General features: G+C 36.3%; 1 long non-coding RNA gene across 2 annotated transcripts in view; it reads left to right on the top strand.

Moving 5' to 3' along the window:
* LOC128988324 (uncharacterized) overlaps positions 1-27994 on the top strand; it is a 163076-nt gene that overhangs the window by 26808 nt on the left and 108274 nt on the right. The gene's annotated exons all lie outside the window — the stretch shown is intronic.

The following is a 27994-nucleotide window of genomic DNA, read 5'->3' as shown; positions in this document are numbered from 1 at the left end:
AATACTAACAACATATCCAAAATTCAGAACTACCCGACCTTTTGCACAGCAACCCCATATTTTCTGACAGATTTACTGGACTAAGATCTATTTTGCAGTAGATTGTTTGTAGTGTTTACTGATGATAGGAAATAATATTGAGAAAAAGTACCAATTAATTTTTTTTATTTTTTTTACATAATTCCATTAAAATTGCATCAATTAAGACCAGTCAGTTGTGCAATTGAACTTTGGTTTATATTTACGTCCACATAATGACCATCGGTATCCATACCATGTCGGCATCTTCCTACCGAGTGTAAAAACTCATCTATAGCCTGTATGATGTAACCTAGGACTAGCCAAGGCCTGGTCCATTCCCATGTATTCGAAGGGTCAGGACATAAGTTCAATGATCATTTTATACGGACTGCAGTTCCAAAAACTAAACTGAATGCCGTTGACTAGTTTGGAAATTGTCATCACTTGGTTATGGGGTTATGCAAAAATATTATCTCCGCATTATCACTTCAACCATCTTGATTGAACATTGTAGTTCTTTGGCTTCAAAAGAGAGCTGGTCAATGGTATAGCACGGGGGTTCCGGGTACAATCCTCGCCAATCAATAATGCATGTGTGCTGTATGACAACACCCTGACTCTGACTATAGGTCTAGCCCGAATTTAATGTGCTCAATGTTTCCGGGCTGGAGCCATACTTTGCAGAATGTGGAAGTAGTAAAAACTTATGTCCCCTGTATCTAAACGAAAAATCCCCTCGTACAGTTGTCCCAACTGTCGGATACTATTCCTACTACTCAACACTACTGGTGAGTATGCACCCAAGGATCGTTCCAGTCATTTAGCCAGTTTCGCAACCCCGAACCTTGGTCTAGCTCCAGATGTGTACGGGCCGTCAAAATTATAACGCTATAACAATAAATAATTTCTCGCTCTAATGGACCGGCTTTACTTTTACCCAAATCTGGCACTTTTCAAGGTGAAATAGTAGGTTGCGGAGGGAAAAATATGTGTACAGTTTGTTTTTGGCCTAAATATTCTGTTTAGAGTGAAAAGTTAACAGTCTAGTATATGTTTATTAAATTTCACTACAATATACAGTAAGCGAACGAATTCTTAGTAGACAAATAACAAACAAAGAACAACCGTGTTCACATGTTAAGTTGGTGGTCTTTAGTGACTGATTAATTGGGTAAGATGAGTAAAATCTTTGACCGTGGATAGGAATATAAGAATTCTTATGACTTTAAAATGTTAATTCCTTGTTAAAACTGTAGCCAGTGGTAGTCAATGGTAAAAATCGACCCCTATTTTTTGTCAACATTGTTCATTAAGATTCATTATCTTTATTCCACCATTCCAATAGCACATAGCCCATGATCACAACTGCAACGACTGCAACCCCTTACATAAACACTGTTGCACAATGCGAAATACAGATGCAGTCAGGGCTAAACGGACAAAACGAAAAGACAATCCGTTATTTATTGTTTATTGTGACTCCCAAGGTTCTCCCGCGCTCCCAGACTGCTGGCGGGAACTGGGCGATATTTGCACTCAATGGGGAATAAACCACGGCACTTAACTGATGCCACTGAGTGCATTAGGCTATCGCCAGGAGTAGTCGTTATTTCAGCACACGTATCGGTTCAACAATTGTGATTTTGGTAGTAACAGAAGATTTTGCATTCGCGCGTAGTATTGCCTTTTTATTCATAGATGAAGAAAACAGCGATTGGGAGTTCCTCCAACAAAATTTGTTCTGCACACATGACTTAGCATTGATCACAATTCTTATATTTCTCCCATGATAAATGAGCAATGACTATGAAGAAGCTATACTGTAGTTTGAAGAGCGTAAAAATTGGTGTAACTTTCTTCGTCATCACAATTTAAGGATATAAAATAATTTAGAAAAGTTGCAGAGAACATAGAAAAACTCAAGCAAACGTCGACAGCTCTTAGAGAACACAACGGCTCTAAGAATTTACGCTACAGGGAATAAAGCGTAGTCTCTTTCTAATTTTCTTACCAACCTGGAAAATGGTGTGGTTTCAGAAAGAAGTCTAGCGAGTCGTCATGAACTATACAGAATCTTTTGACTTTGCAAGAATTTATGTGTTCTTCGATACATTTTCCATCACCCCTTGCTCGGTCCGAAAGAGTTTTGTTGTAAATGTGTTAAAATTTTAACTGTTCTAGACACACCTGTCTCCACCCACCGTACACAGTATATATTATACCCAGTGATAGTGATAGTTCCCAGCCATGATTCACGTTATCCTAAGCAACTATTCCGCCACACCCTCGGCCTTCCACCGGTCGCGGAATTATCGCCCTTTTATTGCCTTCAACTGTGCAATATTGCTCTCAATCCGGCAACAACGGCATTGCAGTCGTGATCTTGGCGAATGCGATGTATGATTCATTTCTTTTTGAGTCTGTGAGAAATCTGGTGAGATATACGGATTGGTATACCTTACTGATGCAGATATCTTGAAATATGAATCTTGTTTAGTTGTACGACTACTGTAGTATGACCACTTAATCAGTCTTTACATAAGCCCCTTTGTTGTAGATGGATTTCAAGACAATTATTCTGTTCTTTCGTCGAGACAGTTTTGTTCTCCTTCAGGCAAAAAAACGAACCTCCCTGGACAAATATTCTATTAGAAGAATATGGACAACACCATATATTTGATTTGAAACAGCAATAACATTTGGTAGAAGGGATATGGAACTTTTAGTTCTTTTGTTGAACCAATGGCAGCCTCTGTTCGGCCAATGGACTTATAAGGTTACCAACAGAGAAGCATTGGAAACAACTTAAGATAATCAGAATGATCTTAAGGATAAAATGGACCTTGCATTGCTTCTTTTTGCCAATTCAATGACAGCCTCTGTTCTCGCAATGAACTGATAGAAACGGATAAGTATCCTAAGATAACCCGAATGCTTTCGGCACAGAGTGAGCGACTTGGCCAGTCACGAAGAGTCTGTGTCGGTGATCCGCGAGATGAACTATCGGTACAGTCAGGTCATGTGTGGGAGGTTGACTGTACTCTATTGACCCTGGATGACAATGTGTCCGTTACCCGTGGAGCACCAATGCTCTCGTTGGTATATCCGACTATAGTGGAAATATTGTTTCGTCGGGGCTAGGATGTACTAGCCTTGCTGTCCTTTTTGAACGGTGATGTATCTCAAAAGATTACCTCTCGTCCTATACTGTATAATCCTGAGTACAGTACACCTTTTACTTTGTCAGACAAAAAGGTTAAGAGTCAATAATATTATAACTTCTCGATTGCTCTTTGATTATATCAGTTGTAAATCAATAGAGGGCTTACAAGTGTATCTTAACAACTCCACTTAATGTAATTCAATAATTTCACAGGAAATTTCCTCTATTACCCGATGTCAATTATATTGAAAATCCAATAGGTAACAAATCCTACAACCCTGCAATTTCTTGAGAGGTCAGTTCGGGCCTACAGGCACCGCTCCTTACCTACCTCCATACACACAGTGTGACTGATTCAAGGATACCATAGATCCAGGGTTGTCATTATCACGAGGTCGCCGACAAAGATGGCATCAGACGATGACACAATACGAGCGTCATCTCAAACAGGTGTTTTGCAGGTGGAACGAATAGTGGCGACGGTTATAGAGTTTGAAAGAGAGGAGGTTTACGTGAAGGTTTGTAAAACCGTACTTGTAAAACGTAAATTTGGGGACTTCGGTTAAGTTGTTACAGCTTATTGCGTTCGGTAGCAGAGTTTTGAATTCATTGATTGACGTATATGTCCCGACATCTTTTAGTCCTAGAAAACAATGCTCTAGCCTAAAATCGTTTTTCACATTACTTCAGACTATTTATGCTCTACTATTCTAACTACTATTCTACTATGCTAACAGACTAGGTCTAGAGGTTGCGGCATATTCACTTGGGTAAAATCGTTGGCGTTTGACGTGATTTGACCCCGGGACTGCAGGGTTCGAAGTCCTGTGCTCTACCAAAATACCAGCTCGCTCCGCATAAAGCTGGTGTGGTTCATAGTTCAAAACCGGGTCCAGCTCTCCTTGTTCATAGGGCTTTTACTTATCCTAATAAAAGGTCCTAATTATTGAGCCAGCTCATCTTAGTCAGTAATGAAGTTACAGTCTAAGTCTCTTTTATGACACCTGTCTCCTGACCGGAGTCTACCTGTCCTGGGCCTTAAGACATATTTTGACATATTTTATCCAATCAGATATGACTGAATAAAAACACACTCATCCGCGTATAAGCACATACGTAATAACAGATTGGCAAGGGTCTACTATAATATACCGTTGTCCATCCCACGAACTACATAGGTTGCAGTCAACTGCGCCCGCGCGTTTATCAATTGATCCGTTGATCAGCACGTTTTATATGACCGGAAAACTAAGGTGTTCTGTTGCGCCAGCAGACCAAAGCAGTAACTCGATCGAGCGAACTTCCGTAGACTACGCCCTACCTTAGTCAGCTGATCCGTCTGTCAAGGAGAGGACGGTACATTGTAGCCACTGAGCTAGATATACAACTAACTGGAGGTAGTACTGACATGGCAACTGGCAACTCTGATACAAAATGGAGACGTTGTAACTTTGTAATGTTGGTACCAACTAAAGGAATCCGTTCATTGGCTGGCCCTATGTAGTGTGTACAATCCCACAGTCCCATTGTTCAAATGTTCTAAGTACTATCATTGACTATACACAAAATCTATAGGCAATGGTACTATTTACTTTATGCAGTAACAATGGCGGCCAACGTCTGCAATTTTCTCATTCAGCCATGTGATCGTTGGATGATTCAGCGCACATGGGTCCTATCTGGCAGCGACTTATTGTAGATAACGTGTGTGTATGTAGTAGTAAAAATAAACTACAAGGCTAAAGCCTCTCACTAAAGCCAAACTTATAATACGCCAACATTATATTATCGAAATGTGTGTATAGTCTGTATGATGGAACCTGTCCCTGGGCTTTCGTCTACCTTGGGACAGGCCAATGAATTAAGGCCTGGTATGGTCCCAGGTAGGCTGAGGATTCAGAAGACAGGTTCCATCATATAGACTATAGTATTCGAATGTAATGGTGAACATAAGTAGCAAAATTCTGCATCAAGCTTCATACAGTAAGAACCTGGAAACTATTAAGGTTAACTTATGAATGACATTACCAACTCATATCAACATTTTGAAGGCAAAAAGTCATGTGTAATGTCTGATGGAAATCGGGTGTTAAAACCTGTGTGAATCGCAGTTATTCTACTTATAAATGTATGATAACTTTGTTTTACATAGCCTAATTAGTAGTATAAAACTTGAAAAAATGTCAGTGGCCTGTCCCTTGCACCCTTGTTACCTTCAGGTACATATTATACAAATTAATATGACCGCAATGTTTTGGTCTTATTGTTAAAGGTCTGTGAACCCTTGTAGGTAGCAGTATCCCTAGTGTCCGCAATTGTCCCGGTATTAGTTCTTTTTCTAGTATTTAGCGCACTCGGGCATGACATGTTAAAAGTAAACTGAAGATTTTTTGAAATTTAAAAACGAAATTTTTTGTAACATTCCAAAACTTTTTTATCTCAGCTATCACATATAGAGGACAATACCAAGATGTACATAATATTTTTGTCGATAGTGTGTCCAAATAACGATGCGATCTGGGATGACCAACTTGCGGCCAACGAATAAGGTTTGTATCACATGGTTGCAGGTAGAGATCCTCGACAGCTTTCGTTATTTGAACAAACTACAAACTGCAATCTTGATCTGCTGATGCTCAGTCACTGGACAGATCATTACAAACGATGACTGTAGACTCACCGCGAAGCTGATCCTTTGTTTAGCAGTGAAATGCCAATTTGAGTGTCACTTCACTTTGTTTTAAGCCAGCGATTCATCATTGTTCTCGAGTCAATCTACAAAGAAAGTTAATATGGTTACATAACAGTTTTTGTACACTGGTTTTTACACGTCTTTCTCCAAGATTGTGATTTGATAATGCACCTGGAAGTTTCGCAAACTGGATAGAAAACTGGGGAAATCGCGACAAGAAACTGTTGCACGTTGAATACAAGATTTGAATGCTCTGGTAAACTAGCTTTCCAAATGAAAATGTTAGGTTATGAGTGTTTAGTTTGAGAAAAAGCATTCTTTGGAAAACATCGTTTTATGCCGGGATATCTTTATGAAAAGTTAATATCAAGATTGTTTTGAGGTCATGGATCTAATGTTTCCTCATCAAACTAACCTAAACCTTGTTTTGAAAATTCTTTTATTAAAAAATTGTATAGATTGCTTTTTACCAAGTTTGGAATTAATATTATACGTGTAATAAAATTAATTTACCTTATTTTGCTATCCGTTCTACAAGATGTCCTCAATAGTCAACTTCACAAACTACGTATAATGTCTTCACCATATGAAATGTAGATTAATAAGTTCACGGACATTTTAAATTGTGTTTTTATAATTATAATTCTTTATTCGTACGGAGAGTAAGTCGACTACTAGTAATCGAACACAAGCCCCTCCCCCACCTAAAACCCAAAGTCGCCGTTAAAGCATGTCACCCGTTTTTACGAAAATCAGCAACCTACTGATCCATTTCACTAACTATCTACATAGATTAAACATACAAGGGAAGGGAGTATGTTTAAACTATGCTATCTATCACCTATCTTTATTCAAATCACTTTAATTAATAATTCTCTCCCAAGTCTCAACCCATGTCACCTATTATCACACATCTTCACCCAAATGACCCATCATCGCCCAACAATCGCCATGCTAATATTGTTTTTGTTACAGGTCGGTGATTGGACCCTGAGTAGCTGTTTTCTGTGAGTAGTGAGTAGCAATTATAGTACTCGTGACTGCCCAAAATCAGTCTCAGAATTGAGGTTAAGTTTTTATCGCGTCTTGCGGTTTTGCAACAGTTTTTTGCGTGCATGTGTGAACGGAGGTTTTTAAATGTTTAGTTTTGTAAAGTGTGAGCAATGTTTAAAAACCGGGTGGTAAATTAGGCTTTCAAGGTTGAGTTAAATTTTCCGTTCAGTAGTTTATCCTTGTTGGCAATTTGCAAAGTTTTTGGATACCGGAGTAGGTTTAGCTTATTTGATAAACAATCTCTGACCAAGGACGCTAGGAAGGATTTTGTAAAGGATTGTTGACACTATGCTCTAAACAGACTAGAGTTAATTATCATGGACCTATTTTTATTTGTGTTTATGTGGTTCATAAACTGATGACGTCACTGGCCCGAATCTTGTACCATACTTTGTTTACAATATTTAGGCGGTTTTAGGGGAAAAAATCTATCCCCTCCACTTGACCTTCACCTTCAAAATAATAGTTCAAGAGTGTGATTAAGCAACATACATTAAATACAAAAAGGTGGTGGGGGAACTTCCCTCAAACCGTCTAAATATTGTCAACGAAGTATAATAACATAACACTGGTTTGACGGCTTTTGACAGTTTCCATTTAAATACTGTAATATAAACAGTGTCACTGTCGGGTCAGTGACGTAATTTGTTTATCTTCATCATCCATACCATCTCCGTTCTCGTGTACGATTTTAACGCTTTACACCCACCGTTGATAAACAAAATATTTTAATTCAGAAAAGAAATCCAACGCAACACTCCACAATCGTATCCCGTAAATATAAACTTGTAAGGTCACACAAGATTTGCGCGGTTTGTTTTATGTCGTCGTCGTAAAATAGTTCAACAAAGCTGGGAGATAACAGCACAAAGGCTATGAGACAAATGTGCTTGCGACTTGGAGATTGCATAAGTGGCCTGGATAGTGACGCTCGCTGGATACTAGGGTCGGCTAGGATAGTTGATATGTGTTCCCAACCATACACAGATGTACAGATCCGGGACAGAGATTTCTTGAACTTTGTAGTTCTCTCCAGGAACGAGTATCTCCGAATAATCTGTTAGATTATTTTATTTGTGACCGCTGTTCCTTTGTAGGAGTAATCGGGACAATGTACTCAATAAACGGACAATTGAGTTGAAATAGAACGGGGTTATCGGTTAACTAGTTTTAACTGGAGGATTTATTTTTACTATGTTACACGATAGTTTGGGGAGTTAGTATGCGTTTGGGTAAATCTGGAGTGATTGTTGAAAAAGATGACAATTTCTCCCTTTCAATATTTAACAAACATTTAATCTATATAATTGACAAAATTTATAGCGTAAAGTCTGATGTTTTTGTTTTCGCAAACTTAGATTCGTTAGTGTATTTTCATATGCTGCGTATTCGTTTAATTTTACATCCGACAAGAATGCCAACGCTGGTGGAAATCCATTTACCAGGTCTCTTACTTTTGATATAATCTCAAGATTTAGAAAGTAATTCTGGCGACTACCCGTCACATAATGTTGCTAATTAATTTTCACTTGTGGCGTAGTAGTAGCATCATTTGACCTTGAACATTGTAGTTACCATTGTTATCTATGTAGAGAACTGTAAGTCTTAACCTTCGGTGCCTTGTGTATGTATAGTAAATTGTATGATCGATACAAATAACAATATAATAGACATAATGAGATAAATCTTTTGTAGACCTGTCGTTGGAATTAAAATTCACTAAGTAACGTCTAGAGCTGTCAATGTAAAATCATTAGCAGCAGTAATCAGTCTGTCTACGGTTCATTACTGTCTAATTTGTCGTGTCACGTGACCAACAGATGTTGTCTGGCTGAGGGATTTAGGCGTCAATCAATCCGGGGATTAGAACAGACGCGGTATGGATCATAGACATAAACAATAATTACGTCACGAGCTCGAAAGTAAACATTGTTGTATTATTTAATTTGAACTGTCAATACACGTCTTAACCAGCTGTTACGGTATGTAAAAGAATCGGTCCAGTGACGTCATTTTGTATGTTTATGATACATACCGTCTCTGTTCCAATATTCGTGAATCAATCTGATTCCCATAAACTGGTGGATTATAAGACGTGAACTAGAATCAGCAGTTTGTGGGCTAGATTTTAGTTAATCCAAGCGTTTTAAAGTTGAGAAGTTAGTACACAGTTTTAAAGTTAGTTCAATAATGTATGGTACAATATTAAAATGTACATCTACTATCCCTGTCATTTTTGACAAAATTTTTAAGAGTGTTTTAACATCTAAAGTTTAAATAGCTTTAAAATAGTAGAACACAGACAAAGGTTGGAAAGTTCAGTGGTTCAAGTGCTCGTCTAATAATCAAAAGACAGATGGTTCGATCCTGGGAAAAGTCAGTAGCTTTTTGATGGTTCGAAACGGGACCCAGCTGTTCCTGTTCATTGGGCTTTAAATAAATGATCGTGACTGATGAACCAGCTGATCTCAGTCAGTAACAAAGCTACACAGATAATTTCACACCATTCTGCCATAGATAAAACATACTCCCTTAGTAAATTTCTCATCCTTCAGAATGGCTGAAGCTGAAGCCAATTTTATTGTAAGTTCTGTCTAGTGCACTGCGGAGGCTGTGTTTTGTTTACGATTTGTTTCTTAATTTCAGACATTTAAAACCTCGTTTGAACAAATAAAAGGTCTAAACATAAACAATAACTCGTCCCCTCGTTATATACACAAACAGTTAAGCACAAATCGTGAAATTAACCCTAAAATAATAGAAACAAAATTTCTTCGACACTAGCGATCAGTGTCACCGGACATGAACTAGGTCCGAGAAACGAGCTTCAAAATTTACAATGGGATGAAATGTCTACTTGTGTTGATTAGTCTATGATTCTACACTCATTCTTCACTAATATTTGGGTTAAATACTACGCACCTAGGTGGCGTCCCCATCTCAAATAACTGATAATTGATAATTTATGACCATAGTCGTACCGAAATGTCTAAAATTAAGTTTTTAGTTCCGTCTGCAAGTTTAAGGCTATGGTTACTATGGATGCGAATTCTGACGAAATTTTGTTCTGACTACTTCTGATCAGTTCGTACGAAGTCGTCCAAACGAACAAACGTCCCCTGTCTAATGAGTATGTTTACAGTGGAAGCGGATTAGACGTCAGAATTTACACGATATCGTAGAACGATTTGAGCGTTCAAACAAGTTTGATTATTTCGTGCGACCAGCGACTGTTTGGTGCGTTGAATTGCAAGTTATAGCTAATTTCACCATGGATATTGATAAATTAATTACTATTGTGTACGAGAACAGGTGAATTCAAATGTTGATGGTCTCATCCTAAAATAATCAAAAACACCTTTCTGGTTCGTCGCACAAATTTTTAAACAACATTTTAAACTCTCCTTTCTCGTCTCTACTAACAAATATCTTGTTAACATGTTCTGTTTTTCCACTATTCAATAGCAATATTTTTAATAACGGGCTTTCAAGTAAATATTCTTCATCGATTTCACTGGGCAACTTTGACACGTACTGATTGCTAGAAGATCAGAATACGCTCGCAGTGTAACCACATTGTTCGGACGTACTCGTCAGAACAAAATTTCGTCAGAATTCGCATCCATTGTAACCGTAGCCTAAGCATAATGGCCTAAGCTACCCTTCCTGTCGCGTGTCCGGACGGTCACCGGAAGTCTGTCGGATGAATGAAGTGAAGACTTCCTTGCGATGTGGGTCACGAAACCAACACCTGTTGTGGAATTTCACTAACGGACTGACGCGTCGTGCTTATCAGTCGTGGGCCTTGATTTTTACTATGAAGATGTTAAACTTGTTCACGACCAACTTTGACCTTTCGTGTATTGATATTGTTTTTCGGTGTCAACCAACGTCAAACGAGTCATCAATCTTTGGTTGAAACGCGTTTAGTTGTGCTATGAACTGACCTCATCGTATCTTAACATCCACTGGGACAATTGTAACTGCAAGCACTGAAATAATTTGCACGATGATAATAGTACCGTCAGTGAATACAGTTTGGATAGCCGAGTGGTTATAGTGCTTGCATTTAAGATGTCCAAGATGTCATTTGTTATTGAGCTATCAATTAATTAATTGATGATGCTTTCTAACTACAGTTCGACGTTGATAGTAACAAGACCAGGGTTTGGATAGTTACTTTTCAACAAACATTTTTATGAATGTGACTGGCTTAGATGGACGCACAAAAAATAAACTAGCTGGCATTGATTATAATTTGTATACTGTGATAGGAGATATATCTGAATGTAATTTCACAAATTATCTTTATAGTATGCATTTAGGTGTTCCGCTGCCTGCTATAAACGATAAAAGGAATTGTTTTGACATCTGTGAGGGACAATCTTATTGAAGGTAAAAGAGTGCCATTTTTGAAAAACGCCGAAGAGTGTCTTGTAGAAAATTTAATTCCTGACCATGAGATTTCTTTCAAATCTTTGCTAGCTAGCTCTTACCGTTTTCGAGCTATATCCGTAAAAAACGCTGTATGTGTTTTTATAAAAAGAAAATGGGGATTTAAGGACATTTGGGGGGGGGGGGGGTTGCAATTTGGAAATGTAACTTTGTTGGATTTTCTGGGTGGTTTGGGGCCGAGACGGACTTCCTCAATAAAATTCAGATCCATAGCTATTCTAGAAGTGGGTAAACATTTGTACCGGTATTCCTGATCAGTGAGTCGGTGAGTTACACAAGCCGCTGTATATCCCGTTAAAAAGTATGTGCACGGGTGGTCTGATCCACCCTGTCTCATATGTATGTTTATGATTATGAACTACAGTAGTTACCAAAACTTCTCGACATATCCATTACGCAAAATACATTTCACAACCACAACTCCTTCAATTAGCTAACTCAAACCACTGGGATTCCCATGGTAAAAAGTGAAGGTCCCACTTACACGAAACACAAACCTGATTTCAGAAATTTACTGCCGCTAAACAGTTTACGAGACCTGTGTTTACAATTGAGGACTCGGGGATCGTAAAGAATTACATACAGGTGCCAACATTGAGCAAGGCCCCTTCACCGAGTACATGCACTAGCCTCAAACCGGGCCCTGCATACTAAACAGCCTATCAGCTTGAGACGATTTTGTATTATCATTGCGTTCGCGCCAATCACTCTTAATCCGCACCCCGCGGAGAGGCTTGAGATCTTATCTCGTTGATGTGGAAATTTGAAATCTGCCTCTTGCGTCATTGTGCAACATTGTGGTAATTTGGCCGTGTTAAAGATGTGTTGTGATTGTTGTGGGCCTGTTTGGTTAGTTGGAAGATGTATCCGTGAATTATTTAAGAAGTGTATTCCGAAATATATGAATTCTGGTGTATTTTATAACTGCGTAATGAGATAATATAAGATTTATCTTGTTTTATTGATTTTTGACTGTGTCAAATAATTAAACAGTCCGACGGATCGTTATCAAGCCTTTTTCAATCGAGGATTACAGGCGAAAAAATTAAGGTATATTATAAATTGAGAACAAACTGTTGAAAACTGTTTGTAACTTCGATAAACCTTTATTTAACTTGTTCAAAAGATATCTAATTGATTTATGACCATAGTCTTGTGTGTTGACAACTGGAAGGAATCTCTTACGATTCAATCGTGAAATCACATTTGAATTGGTAATTGTGTGAAATGAGATGACGTTAACATTAATGAAGTTTGTATTTTTGTTCACTTTGGTTGTATATAATGTACGTGTTACATTCGTTCATATTATCAAGTTTATTTTTGTTTCGAATCAAGAATTCAAGTTGGCAGATGATCTTACAAAGTTACTTGATCGAGTTAGTACAATCACAATACAATAAAATAAAATAAAACAACGAGTTCTTCCTTGTTTGATACTCAAACTGGCAATGTTGGGATACTATCTCAATACTATTGGGATACTATCATGGGATACTATCTTGCTCGATCCACGCGAGAACTGAAATTAAGAAAAGATCTTGCCAAACTGATGAACTCAGTTTGGCACAAGAACGCCAAGTATATTGGTCGAGAACTCAAGTTGGTAACCGATCTTACTGGTTCTTGATCGAGAAGACAAGCACATCAGCTCAAGTTTCATGGTGAAGAATCCAATTATGAACAAGATCTTCTCAAATTCTTTCAAGGGCTCAAGTACTCAAGGTCACCACATGTTCTTCGACCAAGAACACGCTCTTGAAGGTCTTTCCTAGTTCTCGAAAACTTATATCAGTCCTTGGTGCTTCCTATCTTGATCTGGACAAGTCGACCGACTATGATTATTGATAGTCCCTCAGCTTCCGCGACCGTGGCCGAGCCCAAATTCCAAGTCGCGTGGGAAGATGCAGGTGTGCGGCCTTGCGGGGAGCGGCTTATCTCTGACTCACGGATTATCTGTTAATTGACTCGCCAAGGTCATTGGTGATAACATCCGTCACAACACTGCCGAGGTCCATGAACCCTACGTCATGTTAACTCTTCACACGTGCGGGAAGGTGAACTAGTTGATGTTAATTACTGTGTCTGTTTTGTAGTGTCTACGCCAGTGGCTTTTGGATTGTAGAATCACTAATGCTTTTGAGGGAAGGTGGTCCAAAAATTTCTCTTGGGTACTGCTGGGATTGAACCTCCTACAACGCACGATGACGAATAGCCATAAATAATAATTATCTTCCTTTGTTTTGGCCTTCGGTAATTATATTGATCAGAGAAGTTACATACTGTACACTACTATGGTGCAAAAATATCGCCCTAAATTTAAAAATGATGGTTGTTTCCTTGTAAAAGTCAAATAAATCCGGCAAATTGGAATACAAGTTTTTTTTTACCACAACCCACATCTTTTAAGATATTATTTTGCGTAACTGTGAGTATTTATGATGAGTAAAGAGATTTTCAACCAGAAGTTGTTCAAATCTTGATCATGAAATCAACGGAATGGTTATTTAGAACGTTGAAATGATTCTCCGAGATTCATCTACACACAACGTAGTATCCATTAGCGTATTACAGTTTCCCAAAATGCTTGCTGGTTGTTGTGTTTGTAAACTCCATTATATAATTGTTCCAAAATATTGAAAATTACTGTATGCATAATTATATATTTACAAGGAATAGTTAAAGCAAAACAATCATAAACGATAACCCCGCCGCAGCAAACCTTCAGACTAAACGAATATCCAACGGCTTAAACTTATATTTAAACAGGAACATTATTTAAATACGTAAATCCGTTCTCCAAAAATAAGGAGATTAGGGTTTGCTGCGAGGCACACAAAGGGTTTTACGTACCAAAAGCATACAACCATTGAGTATGTACTAATATAGCATAGATTATTATTTTCCACAACCCTCCCAATAGGTATATTTGGTTTACACTCAAAATTTCATGAAAATCTTGGTATTTTTAAGGACCTCTCATGCTTACGGATGCATATTCGAACATCTTTTTGGTTGCGACTTGCGATGCACGTAAAGGTATAGTGGACCAAACTATTCCTCCATACACTTGCCATAGCTGATTCTTTATAGAATATTTCAATAAAATAGGACGGAAATAAACGGTCTAAGGGGTTGCAATATTGAAAAGCGTACACCATCTAATTAGCATACATTATTTCGTGGTCTTAATATTTTTTTATATTCAAGAAATTACTAAGGAGTTACACATATTACATTAGAAGTCTATAAAACATACAATATCACATTATTGATTCTCTCAGTAACTTTTCCCTCATTGTAATAACTTCAATTCGCGTCGTCTTTGCAACTTCGTATAACCTAGTAAAGTAAGAGATCGCATAACCAATAAAGTAGTAAAAGCTTTCGATAAAATTGATTGATGCATTTTCCGCTAGAGCTGAAAGTCGCTGATGAACTCCACTTAACCTTCGACCTTCCTAACAAAATGTCAATCACTGAACTGTTATGTCTGACATTGTCTTTTGACTTAATCCGTGCATGGTGGGAAAACATGTTTTGATTATCTGACTACATTAGGGTCGTATTAATTCTGCTTAGATTTTTCTAAGTATACATTTTGTAGATAAAAATGTATGTTCAATAATTACTATTTACCAAATGTGCTTGTAATCAAAGAGCGTGATGTGAAAGATTTCTGCTTTATACAATTGAGAAATTGCAATAAAATGATGTGTTGTTGGTTTATTTTGTCAACGTTTGCACCAAAGATACAGTTGCGGGAGGTTTTTGGCAACAGAACGCGTTAATGTAAACTTCGTCACGGATACATCAACAACAAAGGATAACTTTTAAACTTCTGGGAAACTTTTAAAAGTTGTAAAAAATATACGATTTTGGTGTATTCTTTTGGTTCTTTAGGTTTTGGTACAATAATAATAGATGGAAAAAATTGAGTAATTGTATCACCACAGAATAAAATATTAGTTCGAGCGACCCCAAGACATTATCTTGATGGGAGCAACGTTTTTTCAAAGGAGATATAGAAACTTGTACGGGTTTAATAGTAATCTTCCACGTATGAATTGAATATCGTTAGGTTTAAGATTTTGCAGAACTTTCAAACCAGGTACCAAGTGAAGTATAAACTCTATAGCAAATTAAATAAGGTATTCTTATTTTATTTTATTATTATTTTATTGTATTTTACATGTTGATGTTTGATCAAAAAGTTTGGCAACTAAGGTGTTATTACAGCATTCTTATAAAAAAAAATTAATTTGAAATAAACAGTTTTTTACTTAGCAAACTTGGGATCACATGACCCATTACACTTAACCTGCCTCAGACAGGCCAACGGAATGATCAAACTGACTTAATATTTACATAATTATATGAATTTTTGTTTAAAAATAATTGTTTGTGCAACTGGGAGTATAAAGAAAGTGGGTGGTAAAGCACAGCCTTGTGGTAGGCCGTGTCATGTAACGTTTACCCAGATACTGAGGTCAGAGGTTAGCTTCTAGCCTGGGTCACCGTGTACACTCGTACGTGTACGTGTACGTGTACAGGCTGCTCACAACACGAAACACGGCTACCCAGCTCAGCTACTATATGATGGAAATTAATGATTTTTCTTAAATATAAACATATTTTAAAAAATCAACTTGTTGTGATAGGTTCGATCAACTGTTTTCTATTTGTATTTGAATACATTATTTTTGCCTATTAAGGTTGGATGTCTACTAGATTTTACTCGGGTGTGAAAATAGGACGGAAGAGTTCAAGCGAGAAAGGTAATATTGCCTGTTGTGTTTTGAATATCGACTCGTAACTTCAAGATTGTTGTGTTTTAAAGAAGTAATAATTCAAACACATTTGTGTTCGAAATAGTTTGTGCTAAAACCTTTCACTTTCACTTTTAGCTTGTGTTGATCGGTTTAGCACTACTGGGAAGGATGAATATGTGATTTTAACGATATTTATTACTTTTGCTTCAAGGAACAATTACAAGTCGTAAATATCTTAAAAATGTTATTGAGGACTAAGTAGTGAATGAAATACTATCTTCGGCATTCATTATTCGAACCAGCGCCGGCCCTGATTCGAACTACCAAACGTGATGGTTTAAAATTTATAAAGTAAAGGTTGGAAGTAAGTAATTAGTACAAAGATATAAATAGCAACACCATAAAATTAAGGTCAGAACAAATACTGCTGATTTCAACCACAAAACTTTTATTTCCAAGTAAATTGCAATATACTGACCAATACATTTTGAATTGTAGCTGTATTTCTATTTTAATTTTAGTGATGTATTTTTTAATTGCCAACTTCAAGAGATTGCAAAATGTAAGGATATAAAGTTGTAATTGGTGTCAATCTTAGTAACTTAGTTAGGTACTTGGTTTTCCATACTCACACGTCATATAAGTCCAAGAAAAAGTGGAGTTAAGGGAGGAGCCTGAATTGCCTAATCAATGTGATACGATACAATATAAAACGTTAAATATATTTGTCTTACTTGTGAATAAATAGACTTTGACTCTAGTTTACTAAAACAACTATACATATATAAATAAACTAACTACTACAAGTAGTGTGTACGTACTTCCTTACTTACTTACAGAGGCTATAAATTAGTTGCTGGCGGTACAATCTCTTCCAGTGAAGGTATTAGAAGTGGTCAAGTGATTGTAATGTAGGTGTGTGTGTGTGTGTGTGTGTGTGAGGGTTGTGGTCCATTATTGCCCAGCTGTCCACTCCATCACTCTAATCCTTGTGGCGTTATCACAAGATTGATATCCTATATCAGTGGACGTAGGACTCAGGATCTGCCAACTGCATTATATCTCGCCTCCGTTGGTGTACAGTGATTAGTGATGCCTTGTTCTATGATATAAGTATACATCCCATAGCCACCTCTAACACACAACATCCCATTCCCAATTCCCATGCTGATGTTCTTGACAGTTTAGAAAATAAACTTTGTTTGAATTTGGTCACCGACCAAGTGCATTGATTTTAATAACAGATTTTTGTCGAATTCGCTAAATTTTAACCCAAATCAAAGTGATAACACGGCTTGTAACATTGTGAGCTCTAGCATGTTCATAACTGTCTATATCATAACTGTCATAGTATCAAATACCCCTGCTACAGCAAACCTGCGCAGTAAACGAGTTTCCATTTCCACTGAAATTTTTCATTAAAAACGTCACGTGTATTTCGTATTTAAATAACGTTAGTTTTAATGAGTATTTTGCTAAACTATGGGTGTAGCAACTTCATACAAAATAAACTGCAAAAGTATCGAAAACTAAAGAGTGAAAATGAACTGTTTATTATTATTACCAGGAGTTTTATATCCTCGTCTTCTTCCAAGGAATAAGTTTAGCCTAATCACAAAACCTTAGTGTATAATGCTGAAATCTAAGGTCAAAGTAAACCATGGACTTTTTCGAGTCCTCTGAGCCAAATAAATATTGTTTTGTTTTTATAAACCAGTTACATGATTAGACATTTGTATGAACAAAATTGTTATTTTTGAGAAGGAAATGCTGTGCAGCATTGTTACGTGACTGAAGTAAACAAACGGTTTAATCTGATGCATTTAGATAACGGTCTAATAACAGTGTTAAGTGTCTGTTAAACTGTTGTAGTGAGCCATTACCAAATGTCTTTTACATATGCAAATGGGCTGTAAACAAATAGTTTATCTCATCAATAATGTATAGGTACTGCTTGGATCAAATTAGAACATTTCTTTCATAAATTATGAAATAAATAATATGTCTTCCTAACATTATGTCCACATGACAATTTTCTCTGTGGAGTAGGCTTCTTGTATATTGCAAGTTCTGCGTCTTAAAAATCTTTTAGCTTGGACCATGCATTATAACGTTTTAATCTAAGATCCTTAAATAACAAATAAATCTGACTAGAAGAGAACCATATTTCATAACTTTTCTATGACTAATCTGTTGATATTGTGAGCTGGTCCCGTGGTAGAGCGCGGGGCTTCGGTCCTCGAGGCCCTTGGGTTCAAATCCCATCAATCACCAATGGATTTTTTAATACCTGTGATAATATTAATAGCCTCTAGGCCTTGTCTAAATTGATTTGTAAAATTGTTCCGGACTACATGTTAGCGTTTTAGGACTTAAGTGAGGGGCATGCAAAAAAAACTATTGTTTGGATTCTCTACAAAGATTTCTATTAAAATTATCATTAACAATTGTGTTACTACTGTTATAACTTTATACATTTATACATCGGTGATACAAAAATATCTGTGTACAAGCTATGTACATGTAAAAGAAACTTGTTAGCAGCTGATTTGTGATAAACAGCTGATTTCTGTTTGTTTTTACAACGTGCCGTATACCTCGGCTCGTAGCAGCTGATTTCTGTTTGTTTTTACAACGTACCGTATACCTCGGCTCGTAGCAGCTGATTTCTGTTTGTTTTTACAACGTACCGTATATACTGTGCCTCGGCTCGTAAACACACCACGCCACGACGGTGTACGTTGCCTGTACTGCAACCATTGCGCAATCTCAGCGCCGCGCCTTGTACGGTCTGTCATTATGATTCACCCGATCATCGGCGAAATGCCGATTTTAATTTATTTTAATGCCGCTACCGACTGGCCACCGAGATTACGCAAATTCACCCTCACTTTCACCCGACGGCCTCGTTTCCGAAAATTAACTTTTAATTAGAAAGTTAATGGCAACCTTGTGGAGGCTATAGCGTGATGTCTGCGCGATTAACGCGCTCACGTTGGCGCACTTTATCACTTTATCGCAGCTTTATTACTGACTTTTGTTTGGTAAATTTTGCCTGCAGTATGTGGTATTTTTGTACCCGAGAATTGGATACAATTGTTATTTCCAGTTTTCTCATAGTTGTGATTTTACGGTTCAACTGAGGGATAAATGTCTGATTGGGAAAACGATGTCAGTAGTATTGTAATTAAGAGTGAAATACTCTTTTAATTATACAAGAAAACACCAATATGTATGTCTATAGCTTTAAGATGTAAATTGCAGGAAAACGAAGTACGAGAGAATTATAATAGAGTACAATCATCTCACACCATCCTTCACTCAAATTTGGGTTAAAATACGCACCTAGGTGGCGTCCCCATCTCAATGATTGCTAATGATAATTGACCCTGAAAACACATAATAATAAGCACTTAAATGAAGGTATATAGATTAAGAAATAAACTGTTTGAAAAAAGATCTGAATCCGTGAAATTGTAATGTATAGGCCATTTAAAAATACTACGACTACGATCAGTTGGTAGAGTGTTTCCCATTTTGTTCAACGCTTGGGTTTAATGGTTTAACCTAACCTAAAACGTGTTGTTATTGTTTGAAAGAGTAATTATTTCTATGCTTTATAGTAACTGTAGGAAAATATATGTGTAACACAAGCGCAAAGTGCCAAAGTGCCTTTGCTGCACTCAAGAAACTTTCCACACTCGTTCGTGCATAAACATTTCTCACATTTGCAGAAAATTGCTACTTCGCTCACTAGTTACACAAATTAGTATTCTGTTTCTAAACTTAATTTTTGAATTGAATAACCATCAATTTGTCATACTTGCTCACAAAACACATATGCAATCACAAACTATGGGTCAGTTCCAATTCTATCATCTAACAAGTCTCAGTTTCCTGTCTCTGCGTTTCCTCTAGCCTCAAGTTATGTGAGACTGTTTGTACTCGTATGATGTGACTGTTGGATCTCAAGCACGTCTTGCTGGTGTCATCAGCGGCGCCAGCGTAATCGGTGCTGAGGATATCTCAGCATTCCCGTTATATCCTCAGCACCTGCCATGCGCTGAAGTTTTGGTGTCATCAGCGAGGTGTACCTGAAATATACCACGTTCTGTCTATAACTTTAACATGTCAAAATAGTAATTTACTGAATAAACAATTTTAATTTGTAGCATTTCTATCGATCGTATAAGTTAATGTAGCTATAAATATGTCGCGGACACAATAATTTGAATTATACCTGTTGAATTATGTCTACTGTACACATTAGTTATTGTTAGCCCTCAATTATGATAAGACTAGACATTCAACTCCCATGTTATCACTATAGTCTATATGATGGCACCTTTCTCTTGCCCAGGTCTACCTAAGACTGGCCTGGGTCTTAAATCATTGGACTGTGGTCAGGTAAACCTCCGTTTACCTGACCGTTACCAGGCCAAGAGACAGGTTCCATCATACAGACTATAGTTTTTGAATGAAAATTAACGTATTTCTAGCTACACACCGCGTGCATTATTATTAACTTGGGTCTAATAAGCTATTTTTTTTAACCATGATGAACAAAAAGGAAAGATTCTTGTGTCAACTATGGTATTTTTTATACAATCAACTATCAAAGTAAATTTGTTTTGTCAAAAAGGTAATTTTAGACTTAAACGACTAGCCAGTTTTTAAAAATCAAATTGTTTATTTTGCTACAACTTGTCCACATAAATTGGACGTCAATATCAGTACACAAAAATGGGATAATATAATATTGCGGACTTCGTACTATGTCGATCATTATGTTATTTTTACATGATTATTAACAACTGAAAACGAGGTAGAGAAAACCTATATCTAGTCAATCACTCTATTACATTCAATGTTTTTGGACATTAAAACGGACCTCGATCCATGTTTAAATAAAATAATCTGCTTTCAACTAGTAAAACTTGCACGTAAAAACTGTTAACAAACTTATGACTGAGGATGCTGGGGATTACTAGCAATGCAGGCTGCAGTATCAATCCTTTGTAGGATGAAATCCTCCTAGGAGAGGTAGGACTACGTGACCGTTGTAATACTGCAGGAAGCCTTTCCTCCTTTTGGGACTCTTTTGTCCCTTTGCTCTTTTTCAATGTTAAAATCGTGACGGTTCGGATTAAAACTACAAACTAGTATTTTTTATGTTTGATGTTATACGACATAATAATTATATGAACTCTAAAATTTTTAAAAAGACTTGTGTTGACGCTTCATGAGTTTCTACTTTCAAAGATTCGTCATTCTTGAAATCAGCGGTGGGAAATTCTTTACTCCTTCACTTAAAACAGGTTAACATTTGCATAAATGTTTCTCAATATAATGATTAAACAAATCCTCCTACAGTCTGAGAATTCAAAGTATGCAAAAAAGTTTGCAGATTTTTGGTTTCTAGTTTTAAATATTCGTCATGTATGAAATTAACAGTGTAAGATTCTTCACTAAAAGTCAGGTTGAAACACGCAGAATTGTTCTTCTGTCTCAATTTAATGACTAAACGTTTCCTACAATAATAAAATCGCAAACAAGTTCACAGATTTTGATATCTAATTTTAAAGAGTCATTATTTCCTAAGTCATTGGTGGAAACGTTTTAACACTGATTACGAATATGACACATATCGTTAACAAGACGAAAATAGCATAACTAACAATATTGTTATTGCTTACAAACTTAGAGGCTGGCTAATATTGACTGTACTATCTGGAAGAAGATAAGCAAACTGAGCAAGCAGTTTAGATAAGAAGTCAACAGAACCGCCGTATCAATTAAGTAATTAGCTTATCCGAGCAACGGGCTGCGGCAGCGGGTAGACCCTTACTGCGCCAGGACTAAATAATCCCTCTCTAGCAAACGCCCTTACTGCGCCAGCACTAGTCCAGGTAGGCGAGGGGGCGCCTTCTGGTTAATCTACCCATTAGGATTTGGAATGTAAACAAACCACACACCCTTACGCACCATTGGTATTGCTAATGTAAACAAACATCACAGCTTTCGTTATTTGGAATTCAAATTTTCAACTTTGTTTTCCCCACTTATTATTGGTCACATATAAACGTGGTCACATATAACATATATCACAAATACATTGACGTATTTGATCCCCCTCCTGAAATAATTTCAGTTGTTCGTCAGTTGTCAACGTGAGGAGTTGTAGTTGTTATTTTGTTTCAATGTGTTTTTAGTTGTTGAGTTTCGTTTTGTTAGCGTTTTATTTATTTATTTGAATTAAAGTGTTTAGTTTGTAATCATGAAGAAATTTTTGAGTGAACGGGGGAAAACATTGATAGTGTTGGACGGATATACTTATAGAAATATAGTTACGTCAAAGTAAGTACAACTATTTTGAAAAAATCTTAAATTGTCTGTTATTCCCTACCTGTGAGGGTATGGAAACTTAAATTGGTGCCATTTTGTCACCAATACTTAGTAGTTTAACACATACAATTTTTTAACACTAACTTCGTTCCACCCTGTATAGTATACTTATAGAAAATACAAACTGAATTTCGACATATTACTATTTCTATAATGATTGTGACAGAATTATTCACTTCAAAAATCATAATTTAAATTTTATTCAATTATATTTTATTATACCAACAACTAGAAGCAGATATTACTATTTGGATCAGCATTGTTACTCAAGTTTTTATTTCATAAAGTAGATTGAGTATTATAGTAATAAGTTTTAGCACAAAATACAGTAGGTATTATGATTGTATAAGTCACAGAGTGTTTATAAATAAGTGGATAAATAAGTTTGATTTGATTAACACACTGAATTTAGGTATACGGTATCACACTGATTGAACTCTCAGACTCATTATTACGACAGTTTCTCTCAGAACTATTATTACAAAGAAAACACCGCTCTGGCGCAGTACAGTTCTGATTTTAGGGGATAGATTTAAGTGCTGGCGCAGTGAGGGCCTTCTACCTAGACCCTCTGGCGCAGTAAGGGCGCCCCGGCGGCAGCATTCAGATCTTCCTTTAAACTTTAAAACTCTACTGTATATACTGGGTGATTGGTACTCAGTGTGACAAAAAATTGTTGGTGTAAGTACAAAGTAAATGAAGTGTGATGATGCATATCAAATGTTCCAAGTCTGTTAAGACACCATGCTTTGTAGTCTTCAAACCACTAAGCGTACATAAGCAGACATAATGCTCAATGGTGTAGCATATGGTTGGAAAGCTTATAAAATGGCGCAATTTTCTTTACCTTATTCGGACACTTTCTTGTATACAGGGTGTGAACAAATGCAATAAGCCAATGTTTTTTTAAAATTTTTATCAAGCATCTTAATTTTTATCTTTGAATATATTTACAATGGAGTTTTCACAACTGATCCCCCGCCATTTTCTATTATTCTTGTTCAAAATTTAATGTAGAACACGAAAATGACATTATCTACTCAAATCCATATACAGGTAATTGAGAAATCGCTGTATTAAATTTAAAAACATGGTCATTTTTGAAATACATAAAATATTTTTTGGAAGCTAATTTTTATACTTAGAACATTTGATATGCATCATCACACTTCATTTACTTTGTACTTACACCGAAATATTTTTTTCACACTCAGTACCAATCACCCTGTATAAAAGAACGTAAATAAAAATCATGCATATTTGCAATTGATAAAGGTTTAAATTACCTGGTGACTGTCATGATGATCCTAGTAACCAGGTTCTTTATCAGTATTCAAACTATCCATAGGCCAGTGATTTATTACGATTTGTTCATATTTATATTTAGCTTGGCTTATACATAACTAATCCAATTACTTATATTTATTTATCGTACGGATTGTCAGACTATAAATTCATTTATCGGTAGACTATAATTCACATTGATAATCAATATACTTTGATTTCTCTTCTTGGTTTATTGCCCAGACTTCGTATGAGCGAAACTGGACCTCGATGACGATGAAACACACACACAGTTCCACAGATAGAGCTTTTTGGAAGAAAAATTGTTATTTCACGGTTACAAAATTATAAATAACGCAAACACCTACTTCTGATTAGCCTATACCTATTTATACGACGCTGGCACTGAAGAATGCGTGGCGAAGATGTAAACGATGAGCGTTCAATGATTTCATCTTAGCTTTGTAACACAGTAAGATCAGCAGATTCTCTTGCCAGGACCATTAAAACACCATATTAGACATTATTAAGGTTGCTGTTACCGATACACAAGGTTTTGTTACATATTGTTAGGAGTTACAGTATAATATTAATTTTAAAAAGTATCGTCTATTTATTCGAGTTGACTTTACTCGGATAACTTAAAATAACTAATACAATTAATTGACACAGTTAATTTAGTAGATGCACAGTGATTTTGTTCAACAATGAAGGACATGTCCCATGTGGCAAGGCTAGGTCTTGTAAAAGAGACACAAGTCACACGGTGTCCTCAGGGGTTATGTTTAGCTCCTTTGTTGTTTTTGGCATTTTCTTTTTTAATAAGTCTGGAATATTTGTTTCGCAACTTGGAATATTGCTGTTTCTTTCCCGAAATACTGTACAAATAACGTGAATTTAGTAACCGTACTAATGAGAGAGAGTTTTCTGTTTGAATGGATTCGTCCCTAGACTTATTGTACAGTAGGGAATTTAATTTGGTTCTAGTGGTTACCGTACTCTAAAGTCGTTATAAATTACTTGATCGAAAAACATTTCACATTTGACCTTGTATTAACTTGTATAAATATTTTCAGGTTGTGATTTATTAAACTGCTTATGGTAAAATTTTTGTTTCAGGTAATTATGGAGACTCCTATTGGTGGATGTGTTAACTCTCACAGTAAGTCGCAGACAAAATATAATTTTCACCAAAGTGAAATATTCAGTAAAATTTTTATTCAGTCCTTAAATATTTTTTTGTCATCTAGGGATTGCTAGATCGTGTTTGATACCAAATAGCTGTGTCTGTTTATCAAACTTGTAATATCAAAGCATTTTGATTAAGAGACAATTTTATACTTTTGAAAACATTTATGTTTTTGTCAATCTTTTTATTAGAAAATTGATTCAAAATGATACACAATCAAATACCCCCGCCGCAGCAAACCTGCAGACTAAGCGAATTTCAACTTGTCTGATTATATTTTTACTAAAATATTTCCATAAATGAGACATATTTATTCCCAATTTAAATAACATTAGATTTAACCAGAGCTTAGGTTTGCTGCTACGGGGAAGGTAAAAAGTGTTTTTGACCATAAGTCAATAGTATAGGTTGAAATAAATAAATTTGCCAAATTCGTTTAATATATATATCCATAAACAAGTCAACTACAACAGTTTTAATTTTCTCCATAAGAATAACATGGGAATTTTAAATTACACTATTTTTGAATTTTCTCCGTGACCGTTAGGCATACAACAGTGCTTTAATATACTAAATTATTTCTTTTTTTAAGCTCTACAAAATGGTTGAGAAAGAAATTGCAAAAATTTTTATTTTTAGGGTTAAAAATGGGAAAAACCCATTTTTACCCCATGAAACCCCCCATAAGCCCCTGTTCCCATCGTCCGATTATGCTGGTTCGCGAACTCGTTCGAATAAACGTAGGTTTACACGTTTGTACCAAATTTCATCAAAATCGGATCATATTTGCTCGAGTTATCGCGCTAACGGACACATATATAAATATATATATATATATATATATATATATATATGAATTTGAACGGATTGTGTTTTTGGCCTCTGGGGACCTCAAAATGAAAAAGTAAATCGGTCCCGAGTCTAGGTCTTACCATGAGACCTACGGTAATAGCTTATTCCCTATATGGGAAATTCGCTAAAAGGACAACAGGCATATATTAGCTATTTACCTTACAAGTGTAGTAAGAGCGTTTTTACATCACGCAGGTGAATGTTGTGCAACGAGCGGAAGCGAGTTGCATAATTTACCGAAGTGATGTAAACACGCTCTTGCGTAACGTGTAACGTACAAGATTTTACCTGACCCGACAATATACAGGAGGTTACGAACAATATTTTTCATTGTCCATTTCACTTATCTTCTAACAGTAACGTTCATTTACAAACAAAAGCTAGGTTAGGAAAATTCTTCAAAACATAACAATAAAATTCAAGCGCACAGCTGATTTCTAGCGTTGAACGTCGTTGGCTCCATAGAGGTATATTTTTTAAGTTAAGCACTCAATGTTATTTAAATGGGTTTCATTACATCACCGAGTGAGTTTTTTTCAACTTTACATCACTCGAGAAGTAAGGAAGTTGTATACATCACGCTTGGGATAGGGATGTTTAACATGGCGGGTTAGGTAAACTAATTTATCAGAACGAGAATATGGTTATTTTGGTAGATAAATTGTTGTGCATCATTTGTTACGCCGATGTAAACAAATTGTGTAATCAGATGCATTTAGATAACAGACTAATAACAACGTTAGTGTTATTGTTAAGTAAGCCATTAACATGTTTCTTTTACATGTAAATGAGTTGTATTTAGTTTATCTCTTCAATAACTTGTGCCTGGTTTGTTTGAATAAATTAGATCATTTATCATTATGTCCGGCTGCGAAAGTGAGAGTAGGCTTTCTGTATATTGTTTATACGTTCATTTAACGTAAAATCTCGTCGAATTGCCGCACCGGCATTGGTATAAAAGGTCCAGGTAGCATTTAAATTTAAATAATGTACATACAAATTTCCACATTTATGTCTATCAATTCTATTGCAATCAAGTCCATAATTTATCCAGAAAGTTGAGGTTTGAATGAAAGTATCAGCCCAAATACAGACCGAAGTGTAATTATCATCCTACTATACGATTACTACATTAACATACTCGTACTTGTTTATAGTACGAGAGACGGTTTAGAGGTAACGAAGAGTTGCTCGTTGATTTGTAATGTGTATAGTATGATCTGTAGTAGTTTCGTCGCTCCACACTCCTACAGTCCATAGATTGGTTAGTATGATCTAGTATAGTCGCTCACTAGTACTAACTATAGAGTATAGACCATTGATCGGTTAGTATGATCTAGTATAGTCGCCCACTAGTACGCTAGTAGTAACTATAGAGTATAGACCATTGATCGGTTAGTATGATCTAGTATAGTCGCTCCACAGTACTATAGACCATAGATTGGTTAGTATGATCTAGTATAGTCGCTTCACAGTACTATAGATAGACCATAGACCGGGTGTGGCGGACATAGAGTTCAGGTAACGGGCGTGCGGTCTACGGTCAGACGATCAGCTGATTATCAGTCGCGACGGTCTAGTTACAGGTCACGTGACCGAGTTGTGACGTCACCGTAGATAATACGTACGTACGGGGTTCTAATATCGCCAGTCAATTGATTTCTCATACTTGTCCAAGTCATCATCTGACTCACTAGATCGTCGATGAGAGATATTATTTTTGTACTAAATAACGCTTTGAATGCTTTGATTTTGAATAATGTTCTTCCGCAGTAGGAGTAAACCATAATTAATTTAGTTCTGTGGTCGCTGGAGTAAACCGATCTTAGGAAAACCGAAATCCTTTGCGTTTTATAGAAAATGAGCAGAAGAATGTTGTGAGCAGAGCAGATCAGTGTAGGAGACCATTAACCATCCAATAACAAGGAAATGAAAAATATCCCTATACCGGTCTAGAAAAATAAAATCATCCAAGTAAATTGACTAAACACTTGAAAACTCGTCCAATACAACACGTGTTGACAGGACGAAGTCGTTCCATTCATCTCCATAGAATAAGATATCACTTCTCTATGCTAACATGATAGAAATATTTTTAAAAATCGCAT

Source organism: Macrosteles quadrilineatus, unplaced genomic scaffold (genome assembly GCF_028750875.1).
Source record: "Macrosteles quadrilineatus isolate MER2022 unplaced genomic scaffold, UCM_ALF_1.0 Scaffold_3__2_contigs__length_128488019, whole genome shotgun sequence".
Classification (NCBI taxonomy): Eukaryota; Metazoa; Arthropoda; class Insecta; order Hemiptera; family Cicadellidae; genus Macrosteles; species Macrosteles quadrilineatus.
Note: the sequence above shows the minus strand (reverse complement) of the source record. Positions and strands in the feature narration are given on the sequence as shown.